This window comes from Convolutriloba macropyga, chromosome 9 (genome assembly GCF_964194025.1).
Source record: "Convolutriloba macropyga chromosome 9, txConMacr16.3, whole genome shotgun sequence".
Classification (NCBI taxonomy): Eukaryota; Metazoa; Xenacoelomorpha; order Acoela; family Convolutidae; genus Convolutriloba; species Convolutriloba macropyga.
In genome coordinates this window covers 63,243,686-63,271,156 of record NC_134476.1, presented here as the reverse complement: position 1 = coordinate 63,271,156, position 27,471 = coordinate 63,243,686, and the positions used below count along the sequence as shown (strand labels likewise).

Sequence of the window (27,471 nt, the reverse complement as noted above, 5' to 3'; positions counted from 1 at the left end):
CATTTTTTGTGGGCATGCTCCACTTGAGCCATAGTTTGGGATAAAACAAAAAAATCTGGCACAGCGAACCATTTTGCACAAGTTTTTACCGATTTCCAAAAAAGTATCCGCGCCAGATGAGGCTTAACTTTTTCGATCACCGAACTTTGTTTTGGTCACCAAATCGTCAATTTTAGTCCGAATTGGCTCATTTTTTGTGGGCATGCTCCACTTGAGCCATAGTTTGGGATAAAACAAAAAAATCTGGCACAGCGAACCATTTTGCACAAGTTTTTACCGATTTCCAAAAAAGTATCCGCGCTCGATGAGGCTTAACTTTTTCGATCACCGAACTTTGTTTTGGTCACCAAATCGTCAATTTTAGTCCGAATTGGCTCATTTTTTGTGGGCATGCTCCACTTGAGCCATAGTTTGGGATAAAACAAAAAAATCTGGCACAGCGAACCATTTTGCACAAGTTTTTACCGATTTCCAAAAAAGTATCCGCGCTCGATGAGGCTTAACTTTTTCGATCACCGAACTTTGTTTTGGTCACCAAATCGTCAATTTTAGTCCGAATTGGCTCATTTTTTGTGGGCATGCTCCACTTGAGCCATAATTTGGGATAAAACAAAAAAATCTGGCACAGCGAACCATTTTGCACAAGTTTTTACCGATTTCCAAAAAAGTATCCGCGCTCGATGAGGCTTAACTTTTTCGATCACCGAACTTTGTTTTGGTCACCAAATCGTCAATTTTAGTCCGAATTGGCTCATTTTTTGTGGGCATGCTCCACTTGAGCCATAGTTTGGGATAAAACAAAAAAATCTGGCACATCGAACCATTTTGGACAAGTTTTTACCAATTTCCAAAAAAGTATCCGCGCTCGATGAGGCTTAACTTTTTCGATCACCGAGGCTTTTTGAGGCTCTAAAATGTGTAAATATCGAATAAAAGTTTTCTATGAGGTTTGAATACTCAAAAGAAAAAGCCTACAACACCTGGTGTTCCCAAGCGGTCACCCATCCAAGTACTAACCAGGCCCAATGTTGCTTAACTTCGGTGATCGGACGAGAACCGGTGCATTCAACATGGTATGGTCGTAGGCATTTGCGTAAGTGGGAGCGAATTTATATACAACAGTATTGTATTGTAGTCTTATATTCATATACAGGATCACTTTAACTCGCCGCCTTGCGGTTTGCAAAATAGTCACTTAATACATGCAATTTTAGCCACGTTTGTGTCATAATTTATGCAATTCGTAGCCATACAGTGTATTATGACCAACGCACAAACTTTTTGCTTCCAACCATCCACAATACAGTGAAACGGCCCCAAAACAGGGGAGAGATGAATTGGGTCCGAGGAACCTGTTCAACCGGACATTGAACCGGAGGCATGACTTCAGTGGGTTTAGGACGGTACTTGGGAAAATCATAGCTCAATTGCTTTTAGCCTAATTGTTGTGATAAACTTATTAAATAGGTAAGTATCAACTCTATTTGATAAGTTTTATTTGAATGCAGCCTAAAGAATGGAAGTGAGCGATTTGCACTAACTTAAAAGTTAGTTTATTAAGGGAAATTTTACAATTAGTATTGATGTTTCCGAGACAGTTCCAAATATCAAATATACAGTAAACGCAAGCAGGGGAACTATTAGAATGGCCTTTACAAGTATATGGGGTGTGTTTGGAGCAATGGTTATTGCTGAAATTGTCATTTACAAAAAGTATCCGCGCTCGATGAGGCTTAACTTTTTCGATCACCGAACTTGGTTTTGGCCACCAAATCGTCAATCTTAGTCCGAAATGGCTCATTTTTTGTGGGCATGCTCCACTTGAGCCATAGTTGGGGATAAAACAAAAAAATCTGGCACAGCAAACCATTTTGCACAAGTTTTTACCGATTTCCAAAAAAGTATCCGCGCTCGATGAGGCTTAACTTTTTCGATCACCGAACTTTGTTTTGGTCACCAAATCGTCAATTTTAGTCCGAATTGGCTCATTTTTTGTGGGCATGCTCCACTTGAGCCATAGTTTGGGATAAAACAAAAAAATCTGGCACAGCGAACCATTTTGCACAAGTTTTTACCGATTTCCAAAAAAGTATCCGCGCTCGATGAGGCTTAACTTTTTCGATCACCGAACTTTGTTTTGGTCACCAAATCGTCAATTTTAGTCCGAATTGGCTCATTTTTTGTGGGCATGCTCCACTTGAGCCACAGTTTGGGATAAAACAAAAAAATCTGGCACAGCGAACCATTTTGCACAAGTTTTTACCGATTTCCAAAAAAGTATCCGCGCTCGATGAGGCTTAACTTTTTCGATCACCGAACTTTGTTTTGGTCACCAAATCGTCAATTTTAGTCCGAAATGGCTCATTTTTTGTGGGCATGCTCCACTTGAGCCATAGTTTGGGATAAAACAAAAAAATCTGGCACATCGAACCATTTTGGACAAGTTTTTACCAATTTCCAAAAAAGTATCCGCGCTCGATGAGGCTTAACTTTTTCGATCACCGAGGCTTTTTGAGGCTCTAAAATGTGTAAATATCGAATAAAAGTTTTCTATGAGGTTTGAATACTCAAAAGAAAAAGCCTACAACACCTGGTGTTCCCAAGCGGTCACCCATCCAAGTACTAACCAGGCCCAATGTTGCTTAACTTCGGTGATCGGACGAGAACCGGTGCATTCAACATGGTATGGTCGTAGGCATTTGCGTAAGTGGGAGCGAATTTATATACAACAGTATTGTATTGTAGTCTTATATTCATATACAGGATCACTTTAACTCGCCGCCTTGCGGTTTGCAAAATAGTCACTTAATACATGCAATTTTAGCCACGTTTGTGTTATAATTTATGCAATTCGTAGCCATACAGTGTATTATGACCAACGCACAAACTTTTTGCTTCCAACCATCCACAATACAGTGAAACGGCCCCAAAACAGGGGAGAGATGAATTGGGTCCGAGGAACCTGTTCAACCGGACATTGAACCGGAGGCATGACTTCAGTGGGTTTAGGACGGTACTTGGGAAAATCATAGCTCAATTGCTTTTAGCCTAATTGTTGTGATAAACTTATTAAATAGGTAAGTATCAACTCTATTTGATAAGTTTTATTTGAATGCACTCTGCGTTAGCGGAGTGCAGCCTAAAGAATGGAAGTGAGCGATTTGCACTAACTTAAAAGTTAGTTTATTAAGGGAAATTTTACAATTAGTATTGATGTTTCCGAGACAGTTCCAAATATCAAATATACAGTAAACGCAAGCAGGGGAACTATTAGAATGGCCTTTACAAGTATATGGGGTGTGTTTGGAGCAATGGTTATTGCTGAAATTGTCATTTACAAAAAGTATCCGCGCTCGATGAGGCTTAACTTTTTCGATCACCGAACTTGGTTTTGGCCACCAAATCGTCAATCTTAGTCCGAAATGGCTCATTTTTTGTGGGCATGCTCCACTTGAGCCATAGTTGGGGATAAAACAAAAAAATCTGGCACAGCAAACCATTTTGCACAAGTTTTTACCGATTTCCAAAAAAGTATCCGCGCTCGATGAGGCTTAACTTTTTCGATCACCGAACTTTGTTTTGGTCACCAAATCGTCAATTTTAGTCCGAATTGGCTCATTTTTTGTGGGCATGCTCCACTTGAGCCATAGTTTGGGATAAAACAAAAAAATCTGGCACAGCGAACCATTTTGCACAAGTTTTTACCGATTTCCAAAAAAGTATCCGCGCTCGATGAGGCTTAACTTTTTCGATCACCGAACTTTGTTTTGGTCACCAAATCGTCAATTTTAGTCCGAATTGGCTCATTTTTTGTGGGCATGCTCCACTTGAGCCATAGTTTGGGATAAAACAAAAAAATCTGGCACATCGAACCATTTTGGACAAGTTTTTACCAATTTCCAAAAAAGTATCCGCGCTCGATGAGGCTTAACTTTTTCGATCACCGAGGTTTTTTGAGGCTCTAAAATGTGTAAATATCGAATAAAAGTTTTCTATGAGGTTTGAATACTCAAAAGGAAAAGCCTACAACACCTGGTGTTCCCAAGCGGTCACCCATCCAAGTACTAACCAGGCCCAATGTTGCTTAACTTCGGTGATCGGACGAGAACCGGTGCATTCAACATGGTATGGTCGTAGGCATTTGCGTAAGTGGGAGCGAATTTATATACAACAGTATTGTATTGTAGTCTTATATTCATATACAGGATCACTTTAACTCGCCGCCTTGCGGTTTGCAAAATAGTCACTTAATACATGCAATTTTAGCCACGTTTGTGTTATAATTTATGCAATTCGTAGCCATACAGTGTATTATGACCAAAGCACAAACTTTTTGCTTCCAACCATCCACAATACAGTGAAACGGCCCCAAAACAGGGGAGAGATGAATTGGGTCCGAGGAACCTGTTCAACCGGACATTGAACCGGAGGCATGACTTCAGTGGGTTTAGGACGGTACTTGGGAAAATCATAGCTCAATTGCTTTTAGCCTAATTGTTGTGATAAACTTATTAAATAGGTAAGTATCAACTCTATTTGATAAGTTTTATTTGAATGCACTCTGCGTTAGCGGAGTGCAGCCTAAAGAATGGAAGTGAGCGATTTGCACTAACTTAAAAGTTAGTTTATTAAGGGAAATTTTACAATTAGTATTGATGTTTCCGAGACAGTTCCAAATATCAAATATACAGTAAACGCAAGCAGGGGAACTATTAGAATGGCCTTTACAAGTATATGGGGTGTGTTTGGAGCAATGGTTATTGCTGAAATTGTCATTTACAAAAAGTATCCGCGCTCGATGAGGCTTAACTTTTTCGATCACCGAACTTGGTTTTGGCCACCAAATCGTCAATCTTAGTCCGAAATGGCTCATTTTTTGTGGGCATGCTCCACTTGAGCCATAGTTGGGGATAAAACAAAAAAATCTGGCACAGCAAACCATTTTGCACAAGTTTTTACCGATTTCCAAAAAAGTATCCGCGCTCGATGAGGCTTAACTTTTTCGATCACCGAACTTTGTTTTGGTCACCAAATCGTCAATTTTAGTCCGAATTGGCTCATTTTTTGTGGGCATGCTCCACTTGAGCCATAGTTTGGGATAAAACAAAAAAATCTGGCACAGCGAACCATTTTGCACAAGTTTTTACCGATTTCCAAAAAAGTATCCGCGCTCGATGAGGCTTAACTTTTTCGATCACCGAGGCTTTTTGAGGCTCTAAAATGTGTAAATATCGAATAAAAGTTTTCTATGAGGTTTGAATACTCAAAAGAAAAAGCCTACAACACCTGGTGTTCCCAAGCGGTCACCCATCCAAGTACTAACCAGGCCCAATGTTGCTTAACTTCGGTGATCGGACGAGAACCGGTGCATTCAACATGGTATGGTCGTAGGCATTTGCGTAAGTGGGAGCGAATTTATATACAACAGTATTGTATTGTAGTCTTATATTCATATACAGGATCACTTTAACTCGCCGCCTTGCGGTTTGCAAAATAGTCACTTAATACATGCAATTTTAGCCACGTTTGTGTTATAATTTATGCAATTCGTAGCCATACAGTGTATTATGACCAACGCACAAACTTTTTGCTTCCAACCATCCAAAATACAGTGAAACGGCCCCAAAACAGGGGAGAGATGAATTGGGTCCGAGGAACCTGTTCAACCGGACATTGAACCGGAGGCATGACTTCAGTGGGTTTAGGACGGTACTTGGGAAAATCATAGCTCAATTGCTTTTAGCCTAATTGTTGTGATAAACTTATTAAATAGGTAAGTATCAACTCTATTTGATAAGTTTTATTTGAATGCACTCTGCGTTAGCGGAGTGCAGCCTAAAGAATGGAAGTGAGCGATTTGCACTAACTTAAAAGTTAGTTTATTAAGGGAAATTTTACAATTAGTATTGATGTTTCCGAGACAGTTCCAAATATCAAATATACAGTAAACGCAAGCAGGGGAACTATTAGAATGGCCTTTACAAGTATATGGGGTGTGTTTGGAGCAATGGTTATTGCTGAAATTGTCATTTACAAAAAGTATCCGCGCTCGATGAGGCTTAACTTTTTCGATCACCGAACTTGGTTTTGGCCACCAAATCGTCAATCTTAGTCCGAAATGGCTCATTTTTTGTGGGCATGCTCCACTTGAGCCATAGTTGGGGATAAAACAAAAAAATCTGGCACAGCAAACCATTTTGCACAAGTTTTTACCGATTTCCAAAAAAGTATCCGCGCTCGATGAGGCTTAACTTTTTCGATCACCGAACTTTGTTTTGGTCACCAAATCGTCAATTTTAGTCCGAATTGGCTCATTTTTTGTGGGCATGCTCCACTTGAGCCATAGTTTGGGATAAAACAAAAAAATCTGGCACAGCGAACCATTTTGCACAAGTTTTTACCGATTTCCAAAAAAGTATCCGCGCTCGATGAGGCTTAACTTTTTCGATCACCGAGGCTTTTTGAGGCTCTAAAATGTGTAAATATCGAATAAAAGTTTTCTATGAGGTTTGAATACTCAAAAGAAAAAGCCTACAACACCTGGTGTTCCCAAGCGGTCACCCATCCAAGTACTAACCAGGCCCAATGTTGCTTAACTTCGGTGATCGGACGAGAACCGGTGCATTCAACATGGTATGGTCGTAGGCATTTGCGTAAGTGGGAGCGAATTTATATACAACAGTATTGTATTGTAGTCTTATATTCATATACAGGATCACTTTAACTCGCCGCCTTGCGGTTTGCAAAATAGTCACTTAATACATGCAATTTTAGCCACGTTTGTGTTATAATTTATGCAATTCGTAGCCATACAGTGTATTATGACCAACGCACAAACTTTTTGCTTCCAACCATCCACAATACAGTGAAACGGCCCCAAAACAGGGGAGAGATGAATTGGGTCCGAGGAACCTGTTCAACCGGACATTGAACCGGAGGCATGACTTCAGTGGGTTTAGGACGGTACTTGGGAAAATCATAGCTCAATTGCTTTTAGCCTAATTGTTGTGATAAACTTATTAAATAGGTAAGTATCAACTCTATTTGATAAGTTTTATTTGAATGCACTCTGCGTTAGCGGAGTGCAGCCTAAAGAATGGAAGTGAGCGATTTGCACTAACTTAAAAGTTAGTTTATTAAGGGAAATTTTACAATTAGTATTGATGTTTCCGAGACAGTTCCAAATATCAAATATACAGTAAACGCAAGCAGGGGAACTATTAGAATGGCCTTTACAAGTATATGGGGTGTGTTTGGAGCAATGGTTATTGCTGAAATTGTCATTTACAAAAAGTATCCGCGCTCGATGAGGCTTAACTTTTTCGATCACCGAACTTGGTTTTGGCCACCAAATCGTCAATCTTAGTCCGAAATGGCTCATTTTTTGTGGGCATGCTCCACTTGAGCCATAGTTGGGGATAAAACAAAAAAATCTGGCACAGCAAACCATTTTGCACAAGTTTTTACCGATTTCCAAAAAAGTATCCGCGCTCGATGAGGCTTAACTTTTTCGATCACCGAACATTGTTTTGGTCACCAAATCGTCAATTTTAGTCCGAATCGGCTCATTTTTTGTGGGCATGCTCCACTTGAGCCATAGTTTGGGATAAAACAAAAAAATCTGGCACAGCGAACCATTTTGCACAAGTTTTTACCGATTTCCAAAAAAGTATCCGCGCTCGATGAGGCTTAACTTTTTCGATCACCGAACATTGTTTTGGTCACCAAATCGTCAATTTTAGTCCGAATTGGCTCATTTTTTGTGGGCATGCTTCACTTGAGCCATAGTTTGGGATAAAACAAAAAAATCTGGCACAGCGAACCATTTTGCACAAGTTTTTACCGATTTCCACAAAAGTATCCGCGCTCGATGAGGCTTAACTTTTTCGATCACCGAGGCTTTTTGAGGCTCTAAAATGTGTAAATATCGAATAAAAGTTTTCTATGAGGTTTGAATACTCAAAAGAAAAAGCCTACAACACCTGGTGTTCCCAAGCGGTCACCCATCCAAGTACTAACCAGGCCCAATGTTGCTTAACTTCGGTGATCGGACGAGAACCGGTGCATTCAACATGGTATGGTCGTAGGCATTTGCGTAAGTGGGAGCGAATTTATATACAACAGTATTGTATTGTAGTCTTATATTCATATACAGGATCACTTTAACTCGCCGCCTTGCGGTTTGCAAAATAGTCACTTAATACATGCAATTTTAGCCACGTTTGTGTTATAATTTATGCAATTCGTAGCCATACAGTGTATTATGACCAACGCACAAACTTTTTGCTTCCAACCATCCAAAATACAGTGAAACGGCCCCAAAACAGGGGAGAGATGAATTGGGTCCGAGGAACCTGTTCAACCGGACATTGAACCGGAGGCATGACTTCAGTGGGTTTAGGACGGTACTTGGGAAAATCATAGCTCAATTGCTTTTAGCCTAATTGTTGTGATAAACTTATTAAATAGGTAAGTATCAACTCTATTTGATAAGTTTTATTTGAATGCACTCTGCGTTAGCGGAGTGCAGCCTAAAGAATGGAAGTGAGCGATTTGCACTAACTTAAAAGTTAGTTTATTAAGGGAAATTTTACAATTAGTATTGATGTTTCCGAGACAGTTCCAAATATCAAATATACAGTAAACGCAAGCAGGGGAACTATTAGAATGGCCTTTACAAGTATATGGGGTGTGTTTGGAGCAATGGTTATTGCTGAAATTGTCATTTACAAAAAGTATCCGCGCTCGATGAGGCTTAACTTTTTCGATCACCGAACTTGGTTTTGGCCACCAAATCGTCAATCTTAGTCCGAAATGGCTCATTTTTTGTGGGCATGCTCCACTTGAGCCATAGTTGGGGATAAAACAAAAAAATCTGGCACAGCAAACCATTTTGCACAAGTTTTTACCGATTTCCAAAAAAGTATCCGCGCTCGATGAGGCTTAACTTTTTCGATCACCGAACTTTGTTTTGGTCACCAAATCGTCAATTTTAGTCCGAATTGGCTCATTTTTTGTGGGCATGCTCCACTTGAGCCATAGTTTGGGATAAAACAAAAAAATCTGGCACAGCGAACCATTTTGCACAAGTTTTTACCGATTTCCAAAAAAGTATCCGCGCTCGATGAGGCTTAACTTTTTCGATCACCGAACTTTGTTTTGGTCACCAAATCGTCAATTTTAGTCCGAATTGGCTCATTTTTTGTGGGCATGCTCCACTTGAGCCATAGTTTGGGATAAAACAAAAAAATCTGGCACATCGAACCATTTTGGACAAGTTTTTACCAATTTCCAAAAAAGCATCCGCGCTCGATGAGGCTTAACTTTTTCGATCACCGAGGCTTTTTGAGGCTCTAAAATGTGTAAATATCGAATAAAAGTTTTCTATGAGGTTTGAATACTCAAAAGAAAAAGCCTACAACACCTGGTGTTCCCAAGCGGTCACCCATCCAAGTACTAACCAGGCCCAATGTTGCTTAACTTCGGTGATCGGACGAGAACCGGTGCATTCAACATGGTATGGTCGTAGGCATTTGCGTAAGTGGGAGCGAATTTATATACAACAGTATTGTATTGTAGTCTTATATTCATATACAGGATCACTTTAACTCGCCGCCTTGCGGTTTGCAAAATAGTCACTTAATACATGCAATTTTAGCCACGTTTGTGTTATAATTTATGCAATTCGTAGCCATACAGTGTATTATGACCAACGCACAAACTTTTTGCTTCCAACCATCCAAAATACAGTGAAACGGCCCCAAAACAGGGGAGAGATGAATTGGGTCCGAGGAACCTGTTCAACCGGACATTGAACCGGAGGCATGACTTCAGTGGGTTTAGGACGGTACTTGGGAAAATCATAGCTCAATTGCTTTTAGCCTAATTGTTGTGATAAACTTATTAAATAGGTAAGTATCAACTCTATTTGATAAGTTTTATTTGAATGCACTCTGCGTTAGCGGAGTGCAGCCTAAAGAATGGAAGTGAGCGATTTGCACTAACTTAAAAGTTAGTTTATTAAGGGAAATTTTACAATTAGTATTGATGTTTCCGAGACAGTTCCAAATATCAAATATACAGTAAACGCAAGCAGGGGAACTATTAGAATGGCCTTTACAAGTATATGGGGTGTGTTTGGAGCAATGGTTATTGCTGAAATTGTCATTTACAAAAAGTATCCGCGCTCGATGAGGCTTAACTTTTTCGATCACCGAACTTGGTTTTGGCCACCAAATCGTCAATCTTAGTCCGAAATGGCTCATTTTTTGTGGGCATGCTCCACTTGAGCCATAGTTGGGGATAAAACAAAAAAATCTGGCACAGCAAACCATTTTGCACAAGTTTTTACCGATTTCCAAAAAAGTATCCGCGCTCGATGAGGCTTAACTTTTTCGATCACCGAACTTTGTTTTGGTCACCAAATCGTCAATTTTAGTCCGAATTGGCTCATTTTTTGTGGGCATGCTCCACTTGAGCCATAGTTTGGGATAAAACAAAAAAATCTGGCACAGCGAACCATTTTGCACAAGTTTTTACCGATTTCCAAAAAAGTATCCGCGCTCGATGAGGCTTAACTTTTTCGATCACCGAACTTTGTTTTGGTCACCAAATCGTCAATTTTAGTCCGAATTGGCTCATTTTTTGTGGGCATGCTCCACTTGAGCCATAGTTTGGGATAAAACAAAAAAATCTGGCACATCGAACCATTTTGGACAAGTTTTTACCAATTTCCAAAAAAGTATCCGCGCTCGATGAGGCTTAACTTTTTCGATCACCGAGGCTTTTTGAGGCTCTAAAATGTGTAAATATCGAATAAAAGTTTCCTATGAGGTTTGAATACTCAAAAGAAAAAGCCTACAACACCTGGTGTTCCCAAGCGGTCACCCATCCAAGTACTAACCAGGCCCAATGTTGCTTAACTTCGGTGATCGGACGAGAACCGGTGCATTCAACATGGTATGGTCGTAGGCATTTGCGTAAGTGGGAGCGAATTTATATACAACAGTATTGTATTGTAGTCTTATATTCATATACAGGATCACTTTAACTCGCCGCCTTGCGGTTTGCAAAATAGTCACTTAATACATGCAATTTTAGCCACGTTTGTGTTATAATTTATGCAATTCGTAGCCATACAGTGTATTATGACCAACGCACAAACTTTTTGCTTCCAACCATCCACAATACAGTGAAACGGCCCCAAAACAGGGGAGAGATGAATTGGGTCCGAGGAACTTGTTCAACCGGACATTGAACCGGAGGCATGACTTCAGTGGGTTTAGGACGGTACTTGGGAAAATCATAGCTCAATTGCTTTTAGCCTAATTGTTGTGATAAACTTATTAAATAGGTAAGTATCAACTCTATTTGATAAGTTTTATTTGAATGCACTCTGCGTTAGCGGAGTGCAGCCTAAAGAATGGAAGTGAGCGATTTGCACTAACTTAAAAGTTAGTTTATTAAGGGAAATTTTACAATTAGTATTGATGTTTCCGAGACAGTTCCAAATATCAAATATACAGTAAACGCAAGCAGGGGAACTATTAGAATGGCCTTTACAAGTATATGGGGTGTGTTTGGAGCAATGGTTATTGCTGAAATTGTCATTTACAAAAAGTATCCGCGCTCGATGAGGCTTAACTTTTTCGATCACCGAACTTGGTTTTGGCCACCAAATCGTCAATCTTAGTCCGAAATGGCTCATTTTTTGTGGGCATGCTCCACTTGAGCCATAGTTGGGGATAAAACAAAAAAATCTGGCACAGCAAACCATTTTGCACAAGTTTTTACCGATTTCCAAAAAAGTATCCGCGCTCGATGAGGCTTAACTTTTTCGATCACCGAACTTTGTTTTGGTCACCAAATCGTCAATTTTAGTCCGAATTGGCTCATTTTTTGTGGGCATGCTCCACTTGAGCCATAGTTTGGGATAAAACAAAAAAATCTGGCACAGCGAACCATTTTGCACAAGTTTTTACCGATTTCCAAAAAAGTATCCGCGCTCGATGAGGCTTAACTTTTTCGATCACCGAACTTTGTTTTGGTCACCAAATCGTCAATTTTAGTCCGAATTGGCTCATTTTTTGTGGGCATGCTCCACTTGAGCCATAGTTTGGGATAAAACAAAAAAATCTGGCACATCGAACCATTTTGGACAAGTTTTTACCAATTTCCAAAAAAGTATCCGCGCTCGATGAGGCTTAACTTTTTCGATCACCGAGGCTTTTTGAGGCTCTAAAATGTGTAAATATCGAATAAAAGTTTCCTATGAGGTTTGAATACTCAAAAGAAAAAGCCTACAACACCTGGTGTTCCCAAGCGGTCACCCATCCAAGTACTAACCAGGCCCAATGTTGCTTAACTTCGGTGATCGGACGAGAACCGGTGCATTCAACATGGTATGGTCGTAGGCATTTGCGTAAGTGGGAGCGAATTTATATACAACAGTATTGTATTGTAGTCTTATATTCATATACAGGATCACTTTAACTCGCCGCCTTGCGGTTTGCAAAATAGTCACTTAATACATGCAATTTTAGCCACGTTTGTGTTATAATTTATGCAATTCGTAGCCATACAGTGTATTATGACCAACGCACAAACTTTTTGCTTCCAACCATCCACAATACAGTGAAACGGCCCCAAAACAGGGGAGAGATGAATTGGGTCCGAGGAACTTGTTCAACCGGACATTGAACCGGAGGCATGACTTCAGTGGGTTTAGGACGGTACTTGGGAAAATCATAGCTCAATTGCTTTTAGCCTAATTGTTGTGATAAACTTATTAAATAGGTAAGTATCAACTCTATTTGATAAGTTTTATTTGAATGCACTCTGCGTTAGCGGAGTGCAGCCTAAAGAATGGAAGTGAGCGATTTGCACTAACTTAAAAGTTAGTTTATTAAGGGAAATTTTACAATTAGTATTGATGTTTCCGAGACAGTTCCAAATATCAAATATACAGTAAACGCAAGCAGGGGAACTATTAGAATGGCCTTTACAAGTATATGGGGTGTGTTTGGAGCAATGGTTATTGCTGAAATTGTCATTTACAAAAAGTATCCGCGCTCGATGAGGCTTAACTTTTTCGATCACCGAACCTGGTTTTGGCCACCAAATCGTCAATCTTAGTCCGAAATGGCTCATTTTTTGTGGGCATGCTCCACTTGAGCCATAGTTGGGGATAAAACAAAAAAATCTGGCACAGCAAACCATTTTGCACAAGTTTTTACCGATTTCCAAAAAAGTATCCGCGCTCGATGAGGCTTAACTTTTTCGATCACCGAACTTTGTTTTGTTCACCAAATCGTCAATTTTAGTCCGAATTGGCTCATTTTTTGTGGGCATGCTCCACTTGAGCCATAGTTTGGGATAAAACAAAAAAATCTGGCACAGCGAACCATTTTGCACAAGTTTTTACCGATTTCCAAAAAAGTATCCGCGCTCGATGAGGCTTAACTTTTTCGATCACCGAACTTTGTTTAGGTCACCAAATCGTCAATTTTAGTCCGAATTGGCTCATTTTTTGTGGGCATGCTCCACTTGAGCCATAGTTTGGGATAAAACAAAAAAATCTGGCACAGCGAACCATTTTGCACAAGTTTTTACCGATTTCCAAAAAAGTATCCGCGCTCGATGAGGCTTAACTTTTTCGATCACCGAACTTTGTTTTGGTCACCAAATCGTCAATTTTAGTCCGAATTGGCTCATTTTTTGTGGGCATGCTCCACTTGAGCCATAGTTTGGGATAAAACAAAAAAATCTGGCACAGCGAACCATTTTGCACAAGTTTTTACCGATTTCCAAAAAAGTATCCGCGCTCGATGAGGCTTAACTTTTTCGATCACCGAACTTTGTTTTGGTCACCAAATCGTCAATTTTAGTCCGAATTGGCTCATTTTTTGTGGGCATGCTCCACTTGAGCCATAGTTTTGGATAAAACAAAAAAATCTGGCACAGCGAACCATTTTGCACAAGTTTTTACCGATTTCCAAAAAAGTATCCGCGCTCGATGAGGCTTAACTTTTTCGATCACCGAACTTTGTTTTGGTCACCAAATCGTCAATTTTAGTCCGAATTGGCTCATTTTTTGTGGGCATGCTCCACTTGAGCCATAGTTTGGGATAAAACAAAAAAATCTGGCACAGCGAACCATTTTGCACAAGTTTTTACCGATTTCCAAAAAAGTATCCGCGCTCGATGAGGCTTAACTTTTTCGATCACCGAGGCTTTTTGAGGCTCTAAAATGTGTAAATATCGAATAAAAGTTTTCTATGAGGTTTGAATACTCAAAAGAAAAAGCCTACAACACCTGGTGTTCCCAAGCGGTCACCCATCCAAGTACTAACCAGGCCCAATGTTGCTTAACTTCGGTGATCGGACGAGAACCGGTGCATTCAACATGGTATGGTCGTAGGCATTTGCGTAAGTGGGAGCGAATTTATATACAACAGTATTGTATTGTAGTCTTATATTCATATACAGGATCACTTTAACTCGCCGCCTTGCGGTTTGCAAAATAGTCACTTAATACATGCAATTTTAGCCACGTTTGTGTTATAATTTATGCAATTCGTAGCCATACAGTGTATTATGACCAACGCACAAACTTTTTGCTTCCAACCATCCACAATACAGTGAAACGGCCCCAAAACAGGGGAGAGATGAATTGGGTCCGAGGAACCTGTTCAACCGGACATTGAACCGGAGGCATGACTTCAGTGGGTTTAGGACGGTACTTGGGAAAATCATAGCTCAATTGCTTTTAGCCTAATTGTTGTGATAAACTTATTAAATAGGTAAGTATCAACTCTATTTGATAAGTTTTATTTGAATGCACTCTGCGTTAGCGGAGTGCAGCCTAAAGAATGGAAGTGAGCGATTTGCACTAACTTAAAAGTTAGTTTATTAAGGGAAATTTTACAATTAGTATTGATGTTTCCGAGACAGTTCCAAATATCAAATATACAGTAAACGCAAGCAGGGGAACTATTAGAATGGCCTTTACAAGTATATGGGGTGTGTTTGGAGCAATGGTTATTGCTGAAATTGTCATTTACAAAAAGTATCCGCGCTCGATGAGGCTTAACTTTTTCGATCACCGAACTTGGTTTTGGCCACCAAATCGTCAATCTTAGTCCGAAATGGCTCATTTTTTGTGGGCATGCTCCACTTGAGCCATAGTTGGGGATAAAACAAAAAAATCTGGCACAGCAAACCATTTTGCAGAAGTTTTTACCGATTTCCAAAAAAAGTATCCGCGCTCGATGAGGCTTAACTTTTTCGATCACCGAACTTGGTTTTGGCCACCAAATCGTCAATCTTAGTCCGAAATGGCTCATTTTTTGTGGGCATGCTCCACTTGAGCCATAGTTGGGGATAAAACAAAAAAATCTGGCACAGCAAACCATTTTGCACAAGTTTTTACCGATTTCCAAAAAAGTATCCGCGCTCGATGAGGCTTAACTTTTTCGATCACCGAGGCTTTTTGAGGCTCTAAAATGTGTAAATATCGAATAAAAGTTTTCTATGAGGTTTGAATACTCAAAAGAAAAAGCCTACAACACCTGGTGTTCCCAAGCGGTCACCCATCTAAGTACTAACCAGGCCCAATGTTGCTTAACTTCGGTGATCGGACGAGAACCGGTGCATTCAACATGGTATGGTCGTAGGCATTTGCGTAAGTGGGAGCGAATTTATATACAACAGTATTGTATTGTAGTCTTATATTCATATACAGGATCACTTTAACTCGCCGCCTTGCGGTTTGCAAAATAGTCACTTAATACATGCAATTTTAGCCACGTTTGTGTTATAATTTATGCAATTCGTAGCCATACAGTGTATTATGACCAACGCACAAACTTTTTGCTTCCAACCATCCACAATACAGTGAAACGGCCCCAAAACAGGGGAGAGATGAATTGGGTCCGAGGAACCTGTTCAACCGGACATTGAACCGGAGGCATGACTTCAGTGGGTTTAGGACGGTACTTGGGAAAATCATAGCTCAATTGCTTTTAGCCTAATTGTTGTGATAAACTTATTAAATAGGTAAGTATCAACTCTATTTGATAAGTTTTATTTGAATGCACTCTGCGTTAGCGGAGTGCAGCCTAAAGAATGGAAGTGAGCGATTTGCACTAACTTAAAAGTTAGTTTATTAAGGGAAATTTTACAATTAGTATTGATGTTTCCGAGACAGTTCCAAATATCAAATATACAGTAAACGCAAGCAGGGGAACTATTAGAATGGCCTTTACAAGTATATGGGGTGTGTTTGGAGCAATGGTTATTGCTGAAATTGTCATTTACAAAAAGTATCCGCGCTCGATGAGGCTTAACTTTTTCGATCACCGAACTTGGTTTTGGCCACCAAATCGTCAATCTTAGTCCGAAATGGCTCATTTTTTGTGGGCATGCTCCACTTGAGCCATAGTTGGGGATAAAACAAAAAAATCTGGCACAGCAAACCATTTTGCACAAGTTTTTACCGATTTCCAAAAAAGTATCCGCGCTCGATGAGGCTTAACTTTTTCGATCACCGAACTTGGTTTTGGCCACCAAATCGTCAATCTTAGTCCGAAATGGCTCATTTTTTGTGGGCATGCTCCACTTGAGCCATAGTTGGGGATAAAACAAAAAAATCTGGCACAGCAAACCATTTTGCACAAGTTTTTACCGATTTCCAAAAAAGTATCCGCGCTCGATGAGGCTTAACTTTTTCGATCACCGAGGCTTTTTGAGGCTCTAAAATGTGTAAATATCGAATAAAAGTTTTCTATGAGGTTTGAATACTCAAAAGAAAAAGCCTACAACACCTGGTGTTCCCAAGCGGTCACCCATCTAAGTACTAACCAGGCCCAATGTTGCTTAACTTCGGTGATCGGACGAGAACCGGTGCATTCAACATGGTATGGTCGTAGGCATTTGCGTAAGTGGGAGCGAATTTATATACAACAGTATTGTATTGTAGTCTTATATTCATATACAGGATCACTTTAACTCGCCGCCTTGCGGTTTGCAAAATAGTCACTTAATACATGCAATTTTAGCCACGTTTGTGTTATAATTTATGCAATTCGTAGCCATACAGTGTATTATGACCAACGCACAAACTTTTTGCTTCCAACCATCCACAATACAGTGAAACGGCCCCAAAACAGGGGAGAGATGAATTGGGTCCGAGGAACCTGTTCAACCGGACATTGAACCGGAGGCATGACTTCAGTGGGTTTAGGACGGTACTTGGGAAAATCATAGCTCAATTGCTTTTAGCCTAATTGTTGTGATAAACTTATTAAATAGGTAAGTATCAACTCTATTTGATAAGTTTTATTTGAATGCACTCTGCGTTAGCGGAGTGCAGCCTAAAGAATGGAAGTGAGCGATTTGCACTAACTTAAAAGTTAGTTTATTAAGGGAAATTTTACAATTAGTATTGATGTTTCCGAGACAGTTCCAAATATCAAATATACAGTAAACGCAAGCAGGGGAACTATTAGAATGGCCTTTACAAGTATATGGGGTGTGTTTGGAGCAATGGTTATTGCTGAAATTGTCATTTACAAAAAGTATCCGCGCTCGATGAGGCTTAACTTTTTCGATCACCGAACTTGGTTTTGGCCACCAAATCGTCAATCTTAGTCCGAAATGGCTCATTTTTTGTGGGCATGCTCCACTTGAGCCATAGTTGGGGATAAAACAAAAAAATCTGGCACAGCAAACCATTTTGCACAAGTTTTTACCGATTTCCAAAAAAGTATCCGCGCTCGATGAGGCTTAACTTTTTCGATCACCGAACTTGGTTTTGGCCACCAAATCGTCAATCTTAGTCCGAAATGGCTCATTTTTTGTGGGCATGCTCCACTTGAGCCATAGTTGGGGATAAAACAAAAAAATCTGGCACAGCAAACCATTTTGCACAAGTTTTTACCGATTTCCAAAAAAGTATCCGCGCTCGATGAGGCTTAACTTTTTCGATCACCGAACTTGGTTTTGGCCACCAAATCGTCAATCTTAGTCCGAAATGGCTCATTTTTTGTGGGCATGCTCCACTTGAGCCATAGTTGGGGATAAAACAAAAAAATCTGGCACAGCAAACCATTTTGCACAAGTTTTTACCGATTTCCAAAAAAGTATCCGCGCTCGATGAGGCTTAACTTTTTCGATCACCGAACTTTGTTTTGGTCACCAAATCGTCAATTTTAGTCCGAATTGGCTCATTTTTTGTGGGCATGCTTCACTTGAGCCATAGTTTGGGATAAAACAAAAAAATCTGGCACAGCGAACCATTTTGCACAAGTTTTTACCGATTTCCAAAAAAGTATCCGCGCTCGATGAGGCTTAACTTTTTCGATCACCGAACTTTGTTTTGGTCACCAAATCGTCAATTTTAGTCCGAATTGGCTCATTTTTTGTGGGCATGCTCCACTTGAGCCATAGTTTGGGATAAAACAAAAAAATCTGGCACATCGAACCATTTTGGACAAGTTTTTACCAATTTCCAAAAAAGTATCCGCGCTCGATGAGGCTTAACTTTTTCGATCACCGAGGCTTTTTGAGGCTCTAAAATGTGTAAATATCGAATAAAAGTTTTCTACGAGGTTTGAATACTCAAAAGAAAAAGCCTACAACACCTGGTGTTCCCAAGCGGTCACCCATCCAAGTACTAACCAGGCCCAATGTTGCTTAACTTCGGTGATCGGACGAGAACCGGTGCATTCAACATGGTATGGTCGTAGGCATTTGCGTAAGTGGGAGCGAATTTATATACAACAGTATTGTATTGTAGTCTTATATTCATATACAGGATCACTTTAACTCGCCGCCTTGCGGTTTGCAAAATAGTCACTTAATACATGCAATTTTAGCCACGTTTGTGTTATAATTTATGCAATTCGTAGCCATACAGTGTATTATGACCAACGCACAAACTTTTTGCTTCCAACCATCCACAATACAGTGAAACGGCCCCAAAACAGGGGAGAGATGAATTGGGTCCGAGGAACCTGTTCAACCGGACATTGAACCGGAGGCATGACTTCAGTGGGTTTAGGACGGTACTTGGGAAAATCATAGCTCAATTGCTTTTAGCCTAATTGTTGTGATAAACTTATTAAATAGGTAAGTATCAACTCTATTTGATAAGTTTTATTTGAATGCACTCTGCGTTAGCGGAGTGCAGCCTAAAGAATGGAAGTGAGCGATTTGCACTAACTTAAAAGTTAGTTTATTAAGGGAAATTTTACAATTAGTATTGATGTTTCCGAGACAGTTCCAAATATCAAATATACAGTAAACGCAAGCAGGGGAACTATTAGAATGGCCTTTACAAGTATATGGGGTGTGTTTGGAGCAATGGTTATTGCTGAAATTGTCATTTACAAAAAGTATCCGCGCTCGATGAGGCTTAACTTTTTCGATCACCGAACTTGGTTTTGGCCACCAAATCATCAATCTTAGTCCGAAATGGCTCATTTTTTGTGGGCATGCTCCACTTGAGCCATAGTTGGGGATAAAACAAAAAAATCTGGCACAGCAAACCATTTTGCACAAGTTTTTACCGATTTCCAAAAAAGTATCCGCGCTCGATGAGGCTTAACTTTTTCGATCACCGAACTTGGTTTTGGCCACCAAATCGTCAATCTTAGTCCGAAATGGCTCATTTTTTGTGGGCATGCTCCACTTGAGCCATAGTTGGGGATAAAACAAAAAAATCTGGCACAGCAAACCATTTTGCACAAGTTTTTACCGATTTCCAAAAAAGTATCCGCGCTCGATGAGGCTTAACTTTTTCGATCACCGAACTTTGTTTTGGTCACCAAATCGTCAATTTTAGTCCGAATTGGCTCATTTTTTGTGGGCATGCTTCACTTGAGCCATAGTTTGGGATAAAACAAAAAAATCTGGCACAGCGAACCATTTTGCACAAGTTTTTACCGATTTCCAAAAAAGTATCCGCGCTCGATGAGGCTTAACTTTTTCGATCACCGAACTTTGTTTTGGTCACCAAATCGTCAATTTTAGTCCGAATTGGCTCATTTTTTGTGGGCATGCTCCACTTGAGCCATAGTTTGGGATAAAACAAAAAAATCTGGCACATCGAACCATTTTGGACAAGTTTTTACCAATTTCCAAAAAAGTATCCGCGCTCGATGAGGCTTAACTTTTTCGATCACCGAGGCTTTTTGAGGCTCTAAAATGTGTAAATATCGAATAAAAGTTTTCTACGAGGTTTGAATACTCAAAAGAAAAAGCCTACAACACCTGGTGTTCCCAAGCGGTCACCCATCCAAGTACTAACCAGGCCCAATGTTGCTTAACTTCGGTGATCGGACGAGAACCGGTGCATTCAACATGGTATGGTCGTAGGCATTTGCGTAAGTGGGAGCGAATTTATATACAACAGTATTGTATTGTAGTCTTATATTCATATACAGGATCACTTTAACTCGCCGCCTTGCGGTTTGCAAAATAGTCACTTAATACATGCAATTTTAGCCACGTTTGTGTTATAATTTATGCAATTCGTAGCCATACAGTGTATTATGACCAATGCACAAACTTTTTGCTTCCAACCATCCACAATACAGTGAAACGGCCCCAAAACAGGGGAGAGATGAATTGGGTCCGAGGAACCTGTTCAACCGGACATTGAACCGGAGGCATGACTTCAGTGGGTTTAGGACGGTACTTGGGAAAATCATAGCTCAATTGCTTTTAGCCTAATTGTTGTGATAAACTTATTAAATAGGTAAGTATCAACTCTATTTGATAAGTTTTATTTGAATGCACTCTGCGTTAGCGGAGTGCAGCCTAAAGAATGGAAGTGAGCGATTTGCACTAACTTAAAAGTTAGTTTATTAAGGGAAATTTTACAATTAGTATTGATGTTTCCGAGACAGTTCCAAATATCAAATATACAGTAAACGCAAGCAGGGGAACTATTAGAATGGCCTTTACAAGTATATGGGGTGTGTTTGGAGCAATGGTTATTGCTGAAATTGTCATTTACAAAAAGTATCCGCGCTCGATGAGGCTTAACTTTTTCGATCACCGAACTTGGTTTTGGCCACCAAATCATCAATCTTAGTCCGAAATGGCTCATTTTTTGTGGGCATGCTCCACTTGAGCCATAGTTGGGGATAAAACAAAAAAATCTGGCACAGCAAACCATTTTGCACAAGTTTTTACCGATTTCCAAAAAAGTATCCGCGCTCGATGAGGCTTAACTTTTTCGATCACCGAACTTGGTTTTGGCCACCAAATCGTCAATCTTAGTCCGAAATGGCTCATTTTTTGTGGGCATGCTCCACTTGAGCCATAGTTGGGGATAAAACAAAAAAATCTGGCACAGCAAACCATTTTGCACAAGTTTTTACCGATTTCCAAAAAAGTATCCGCGCTCGATGAGGCTTAACTTTTTCGATCACCGAACTTTGTTTTGGTCACCAAATCGTCAATTTTAGTCCGAATTGGCTCATTTTTTGTGGGCATGCTTCACTTGAGCCATAGTTTGGGATAAAACAAAAAAATCTGGCACAGCGAACCATTTTGCACAAGTTTTTACCGATTTCCAAAAAAGTATCCGCGCTCGATGAGGCTTAACTTTTTCGATCACCGAACTTTGTTTTGGTCACCAAATCGTCAATTTTAGTCCGAATTGGCTCATTTTTTGTGGGCATGCTCCACTTGAGCCATAGTTTGGGATAAAACAAAAAAATCTGGCACATCGAACCATTTTGGACAAGTTTTTACCAATTTCCAAAAAAGTATCCGCGCTCGATGAGGCTTAACTTTTTCGATCACCGAGGCTTTTTGAGGCTCTAAAATGTGTAAATATCGAATAAAAGTTTTCTACGAGGTTTGAATACTCAAAAGAAAAAGCCTACAACACCTGGTGTTCCCAAGCGGTCACCCATCCAAGTACTAACCAGGCCCAATGTTGCTTAACTTCGGTGATCGGACGAGAACCGGTGCATTCAACATGGTATGGTCGTAGGCATTTGCGTAAGTGGGAGCGAATTTATATACAACAGTATTGTATTGTAGTCTTATATTCATATACAGGATCACTTTAACTCGCCGCCTTGCGGTTTGCAAAATAGTCACTTAATACATGCAATTTTAGCCACGTTTGTGTTATAATTTATGCAATTCGTAGCCATACAGTGTATTATGACCAATGCACAAACTTTTTGCTTCCAACCATCCACAATACAGTGAAACGGCCCCAAAACAGGGGAGAGATGAATTGGGTCCGAGGAACCTGTTCAACCGGACATTGAACCGGAGGCATGACTTCAGTGGGTTTAGGACGGTACTTGGGAAAATCATAGCTCAATTGCTTTTAGCCTAATTGTTGTGATAAACTTATTAAATAGGTAAGTATCAACTCTATTTGATAAGTTTTATTTGAATGCACTCTGCGTTAGCGGAGTGCAGCCTAAAGAATGGAAGTGAGCGATTTGCACTAACTTAAAAGTTAGTTTATTAAGGGAAATTTTACAATTAGTATTGATGTTTCCGAGACAGTTCCAAATATCAAATATACAGTAAACGCAAGCAGGGGAACTATTAGAATGGCCTTTACAAGTATATGGGGTGAGTTTGGAGCAATGGTTATTGCTGAAATTGTCATTTACAAAAAGTATCCGCGCTCGATGAGGCTTAACTTTTTCGATCACCGAACTTGGTTTTGGCCACCAAATCGTCAATCTTAGTCCGAAATGGCTCATTTTTTGTGGGCATGCTCCACTTGAGCCATAGTTGGGGATAAAACAAAAAAATCTGGCACAGCAAACCATTTTGCACAAGTTTTTACCGATTTCCAAAAAAGTATCCGCGCTCGATGAGGCTTAACTTTTTCGATCACCGAACTTTGTTTTGGTCACCAAATCGTCAATCTTAGTCCGAAATGGCTCATTTTTTGTGGGCATGCTCCACTTGAGCCATAGTTGGGGATAAAACAAAAAAATCTGGCACAGCAAACCATTTTGCACAAGTTTTTACCGATTTCCAAAAAAGTATCCGCGCTCGATGAGGCTTAACTTTTTCGATCACCGAGGCTTTTTGAGGCTCTAAAATGTGTAAATATCGAATAAAAGTTTTCTATGAGGTTTGAATACTCAAAAGAAAAAGCCTACAACACCTGGTGTTCCCAAGCGGTCACCCATCCAAGTACTAACCAGGCCCAATGTTGCTTAACTTCGGTGATCGGACGAGAACCGGTGCATTCAACATGGTATGGTCGTAGGCATTTGCGTAAGTGGGAGCGAATTTATATACAACAGTATTGTATTGTAGTCTTATATTCATATACAGGATCACTTTAACTCGCCGCCTTGCGGTTTGCAAAATAGTCACTTAATACATGCAATTTTAGCCACGTTTGTGTTATAATTTATGCAATTCGTAGCCATACAGTGTATTATGACCAACGCACAAACTTTTTGCTTCCAACCATCCACAATACAGTGAAACGGCCCCAAAACAGGGGAGAGATGAATTGGGTCCGAGGAACCTGTTCAACCGGACATTGAACCGGAGGCATGACTTCAGTGGGTTTAGGACGGTACTTGGGAAAATCATAGCTCAATTGCTTTTAGCCTAATTGTTGTGATAAACTTATTAAATAGGTAAGTATCAACTCTATTTGATAAGTTTTATTTGAATGCACTCTGCGTTAGCGGAGTGCAGCCTAAAGAATGGAAGTGAGCGATTTGCACTAACTTAAAAGTTAGTTTATTAAGGGAAATTTTACAATTAGTATTGATGTTTCCGAGACAGTTCCAAATATCAAATATACAGTAAACGCAAGCAGGGGAACTATTAGAATGGCCTTTACAAGTATATGGGGTGTGTTTGGAGCAATGGTTATTGCTGAAATTGTCATTTACAAAAAGTATCCGCGCTCGATGAGGCTTAACTTTTTCGATCACCGAACTTGGTTTTGGCCACCAAATCGTCAATCTTAGTCCGAAATGGCTCATTTTTTGTGGGCATGCTCCACTTGAGCCATAGTTGGGGATAAAACAAAAAAATCTGGCACAGCAAACCATTTTGCACAAGTTTTTACCGATTTCCAAAAAAGTATCCGCGCTCGATGAGGCTTAACTTTTTCGATCACCGAACTTTGTTTTGGTCACCAAATCGTCAATTTTAGTCCGAATTGGCTCATTTTTTGTGGGCATGCTCCACTTGAGCCATAGTTTGGGATAAAACAAAAAAATCTGGCACAGCGAACCATTTTGCACAAGTTTTTACCGATTTCCAAAAAAGTATCCGCGCTCGATGAGGCTTAACTTTTTCGATCACCGAACTTTGTTTTGGTCACCAAATCGTCAATTTTAGTCCGAATTGGCTCATTTTTTGTGGGCATGCTCCACTTGAGCCATAGCTTGGGATAAAACAAAGAAATCTGGCACATCGAACCATTTTGGACAAGTTTTTACCAATTTCCAAAAAAGTATCCGCGCTCGATGAGGCTTAACTTTTTCGATCACCGAGGCTTTTTGAGGCTCTAAAATGTGTAAATATCGAATAAAAGTTTTCTATGAGGTTTGAATACTCAAAAGAAAAAGCCTACAACACCTGGTGTTCCCAAGCGGTCACCCATCCAAGTACTAACCAGGCCCAATGTTGCTTAACTTCGGTGATCGGACGAGAACCGGTGCATTCAACATGGTATGGTCGTAGGCATTTGCGTAAGTGGGAGCGAATTTATATACAACAGTATTGTATTGTAGTCTTATATTCATATACAGGATCACTTTAACTCGCCGCCTTGCGGTTTGCAAAATAGTCACTTAATACATGCAATTTTAGCCACGTTTGTGTTATAATTTATGCAATTCGTAGCCATACAGTGTATTATGACCAACGCACAAACTTTTTGCTTCCAACCATCCACAATACAGTGAAACGGCCCCAAAACAGGGGAGAGATGAATTGGGTCCGAGGAACCTGTTCAACCGGACATTGAACCGGAGGCATGACTTCAGTGGGTTTAGGACGGTACTTGGGAAAATCATAGCTCAATTGCTTTTAGCCTAATTGTTGTGATAAACTTATTAAATAGGTAAGTATCAACTCTATTTGATAAGTTTTATTTGAATGCACTCTGCGTTAGCGGAGTGCAGCCTAAAGAATGGAAGTGAGCGATTTGCACTAACTTAAAAGTTAGTTTATTAAGGGAAATTTTACAATTAGTATTGATGTTTCCGAGACAGTTCCAAATATCAAATATACAGTAAACGCAAGCAGGGGAACTATTAGAATGGCCTTTACAAGTATATGGGGTGTGTTTGGAGCAATGGTTATTGCTGAAATTGTCATTTACAAAAAGTATCCGCGCTCGATGAGGCTTAACTTTTTCGATCACCGAACTTGGTTTTGGCCACCAAATCGTCAATCTTAGTCCGAAATGGCTCATTTTTTGTGGGCATGCTCCACTTGAGCCATAGTTGGGGATAAAACAAAAAAATCTGGCACAGCAAACCATTTTGCACAAGTTTTTACCGATTTCCAAAAAAGTATCCGCGCTCGATGAGGCTTAACTTTTTCGATCACCGAACTTTGTTTTGGTCACCAAATCGTCAATTTTAGTCCGAATTGGCTCATTTTTTGTGGGCATGCTCCACTTGAGCCATAGTTTGGGATAAAACAAAAAAATCTGGCACAGCGAACCATTTTGCACAAGTTTTTACCGATTTCCAAAAAAGTATCCGCGCTCGATGAGGCTTAACTTTTTCGATCACCGAACTTTGTTTTGGTCACCAAATCGTCAATTTTAGTCCGAATTGGCTCATTTTTTGTGGGCATGCTCCACTTGAGCCATAGTTTGGGATAAAACAAAAAAATCTGGCACAGCGAACCATTTTGCACAAGTTTTTACCGATTTCCAAAAAAGTATCCGCGCTCGATGAGGCTTAACTTTTTCGATCACCGAGGCTTTTTGAGGCTCTAAAATGTGTAAATATCGAATAAAAGTTTTCTATGAGGTTTGAATACTCAAAAGAAAAAGCCTACAACACCTGGTGTTCCCAAGCGGTCACCCATCCAAGTACTAACCAGGCCCAATGTTGCTTAACTTCGGTGATCGGACGAGAACCGGTGCATTCAACATGGTATGGTCGTAGGCATTTGCGTAAGTGGGAGCGAATTTATATACAACAGTATTGTATTGTAGTCTTATATTCATATACAGGATCACTTTAACTCGCCGCCTTGCGGTTTGCAAAATAGTCACTTAATACATGCAGTTTTAGCCACGTTTGTGTTATAATTTATGCAATTCGTAGCCATACAGTGTATTATGACCAACGCACAAACTTTTTGCTTCCAACCATCCACAATACAGTGAAACGGCCCCAAAACAGGGGAGAGATGAATTGGGTCCGAGGAACCTGTTCAACCGGACATTGAACCGGAGGCATGACTTCAGTGGGTTTAGGACGGTACTTGGGAAAATCATAGCTCAATTGCTTTTAGCCTAATTGTTGTGATAAACTTATTAAATAGGTAAGTATCAACTCTATTTGATAAGTTTTATTTGAATGCACTCTGCGTTAGCGGAGTGCAGCCTAAAGAATGGAAGTGAGCGATTTGCACTAACTTAAAAGTTAGTTTACTAAGGGAAATTTTACAATTAGTATTGATGTTTCCGAGACAGTTCCAAATATCAAATATACAGTAAACGCAAGCAGGGGAACTATTAGAATGGCCTTTACAAGTATATGGGGTGTGTTTGGAGCAATGGTTATTGCTGAAATTGTCATTTACAAAAAATATCCGCGCTCGATGAGGCTTAACTTTTTCGATCACCGAACTTGGTTTTGGCCACCAAATCGTCAATCTTAGTCCGAAATGGCTCATTTTTTGTGGGCATGCTCCACTTGAGCCATAGTTGGGGATAAAACAAAAAAATCTGGCACAGCAAACCATTTTGCACAAGTTTTTACCGATTTCCAAAAAAGTATCCGCGCTCGATGAGGCTTAACTTTTTCGATCACCGAACTTTGTTTTGGTCACCAAATCGTCAATTTTTGTCCGAATTGGCTCATTTTTTGTGGGCATGCTCCACTTGAGCCATAGTTTGGGATAAAACAAAAAAATCTGGCACAGCGAACCATTTTGCACAAGTTTTTACCAATTTCCAAAAAAGTATCCGCGCTCGATGAGGCTTAACTTTTTCGATCACCGAGGCTTTTTGAGGCTCTAAAATGTGTAAATATCGAATAAAAGTTTTCTACGAGGTTTGAATACTCAAAAGAAAAAGCCTACAACACCTGGTGTTCCCAAGCGGTCACCCATCCAAGTACTAACCAGGCCCAATGTTGCTTAACTTCGGTGATCGGACGAGAACCGGTGCATTCAACATGGTATGGTCGTAGGCATTTGCGTAAGTGGGAGCGAATTTATATACAACAGTATTGTATTGTAGTCTTATATTCATATACAGGATCA

At 40.0% G+C, this 27,471-nt stretch overlaps 19 non-coding genes across 19 annotated transcripts; all 19 read right to left on the bottom strand.

Annotated features, from left to right (window-relative positions):
• Positions 1-968: 968 nt before the first annotated feature.
• LOC142346523 (5S ribosomal RNA) lies at positions 969-1,087 on the bottom strand. The gene has a single exon (XR_012759578.1). It is a non-coding gene; the product is annotated as a 5S ribosomal RNA (ribosomal RNA).
• Positions 1,088-2,578: 1,491 nt separating this feature from the next.
• On the bottom strand, positions 2,579-2,697 carry LOC142346522 (5S ribosomal RNA). Its single transcript, XR_012759577.1, has one exon. It is a non-coding gene; the product is annotated as a 5S ribosomal RNA (ribosomal RNA).
• Positions 2,698-4,020: 1,323 nt separating this feature from the next.
• On the bottom strand, positions 4,021-4,139 carry LOC142346521 (5S ribosomal RNA). The gene has a single exon (XR_012759576.1). It is a non-coding gene; the product is annotated as a 5S ribosomal RNA (ribosomal RNA).
• A 1,135-nt stretch (positions 4,140-5,274) lies between these two features.
• Positions 5,275-5,393, bottom strand: LOC142346520 (5S ribosomal RNA). Its single transcript, XR_012759575.1, has one exon. It is a non-coding gene; the product is annotated as a 5S ribosomal RNA (ribosomal RNA).
• A 1,135-nt stretch (positions 5,394-6,528) lies between these two features.
• Positions 6,529-6,647, bottom strand: LOC142346518 (5S ribosomal RNA). Its single transcript, XR_012759574.1, has one exon. It is a non-coding gene; the product is annotated as a 5S ribosomal RNA (ribosomal RNA).
• Positions 6,648-7,970: 1,323 nt separating this feature from the next.
• Positions 7,971-8,089, bottom strand: LOC142346517 (5S ribosomal RNA). The gene has a single exon (XR_012759573.1). It is a non-coding gene; the product is annotated as a 5S ribosomal RNA (ribosomal RNA).
• A 1,323-nt stretch (positions 8,090-9,412) lies between these two features.
• On the bottom strand, positions 9,413-9,531 carry LOC142346516 (5S ribosomal RNA). Its single transcript, XR_012759572.1, has one exon. It is a non-coding gene; the product is annotated as a 5S ribosomal RNA (ribosomal RNA).
• Positions 9,532-10,854: 1,323 nt separating this feature from the next.
• Positions 10,855-10,973, bottom strand: LOC142346515 (5S ribosomal RNA). The gene has a single exon (XR_012759571.1). It is a non-coding gene; the product is annotated as a 5S ribosomal RNA (ribosomal RNA).
• A 1,323-nt stretch (positions 10,974-12,296) lies between these two features.
• Positions 12,297-12,415, bottom strand: LOC142346512 (5S ribosomal RNA). Its single transcript, XR_012759569.1, has one exon. It is a non-coding gene; the product is annotated as a 5S ribosomal RNA (ribosomal RNA).
• Positions 12,416-14,302: 1,887 nt separating this feature from the next.
• On the bottom strand, positions 14,303-14,421 carry LOC142346511 (5S ribosomal RNA). The gene has a single exon (XR_012759568.1). It is a non-coding gene; the product is annotated as a 5S ribosomal RNA (ribosomal RNA).
• A 1,136-nt stretch (positions 14,422-15,557) lies between these two features.
• Positions 15,558-15,676, bottom strand: LOC142346907 (5S ribosomal RNA). The gene has a single exon (XR_012759942.1). It is a non-coding gene; the product is annotated as a 5S ribosomal RNA (ribosomal RNA).
• Positions 15,677-16,811: 1,135 nt separating this feature from the next.
• On the bottom strand, positions 16,812-16,930 carry LOC142346906 (5S ribosomal RNA). Its single transcript, XR_012759941.1, has one exon. It is a non-coding gene; the product is annotated as a 5S ribosomal RNA (ribosomal RNA).
• Positions 16,931-18,629: 1,699 nt separating this feature from the next.
• Positions 18,630-18,748, bottom strand: LOC142346510 (5S ribosomal RNA). Its single transcript, XR_012759567.1, has one exon. It is a non-coding gene; the product is annotated as a 5S ribosomal RNA (ribosomal RNA).
• A 1,511-nt stretch (positions 18,749-20,259) lies between these two features.
• LOC142346509 (5S ribosomal RNA) lies at positions 20,260-20,378 on the bottom strand. The gene has a single exon (XR_012759566.1). It is a non-coding gene; the product is annotated as a 5S ribosomal RNA (ribosomal RNA).
• A 1,511-nt stretch (positions 20,379-21,889) lies between these two features.
• Positions 21,890-22,008, bottom strand: LOC142346508 (5S ribosomal RNA). The gene has a single exon (XR_012759565.1). It is a non-coding gene; the product is annotated as a 5S ribosomal RNA (ribosomal RNA).
• Positions 22,009-23,143: 1,135 nt separating this feature from the next.
• On the bottom strand, positions 23,144-23,262 carry LOC142346507 (5S ribosomal RNA). Its single transcript, XR_012759564.1, has one exon. It is a non-coding gene; the product is annotated as a 5S ribosomal RNA (ribosomal RNA).
• A 1,323-nt stretch (positions 23,263-24,585) lies between these two features.
• LOC142346506 (5S ribosomal RNA) lies at positions 24,586-24,704 on the bottom strand. Its single transcript, XR_012759563.1, has one exon. It is a non-coding gene; the product is annotated as a 5S ribosomal RNA (ribosomal RNA).
• Positions 24,705-26,027: 1,323 nt separating this feature from the next.
• Positions 26,028-26,146, bottom strand: LOC142346505 (5S ribosomal RNA). Its single transcript, XR_012759562.1, has one exon. It is a non-coding gene; the product is annotated as a 5S ribosomal RNA (ribosomal RNA).
• Positions 26,147-27,281: 1,135 nt separating this feature from the next.
• On the bottom strand, positions 27,282-27,400 carry LOC142346504 (5S ribosomal RNA). Its single transcript, XR_012759561.1, has one exon. It is a non-coding gene; the product is annotated as a 5S ribosomal RNA (ribosomal RNA).
• Between the last annotated feature and the right edge of the window lie 71 nt (positions 27,401-27,471).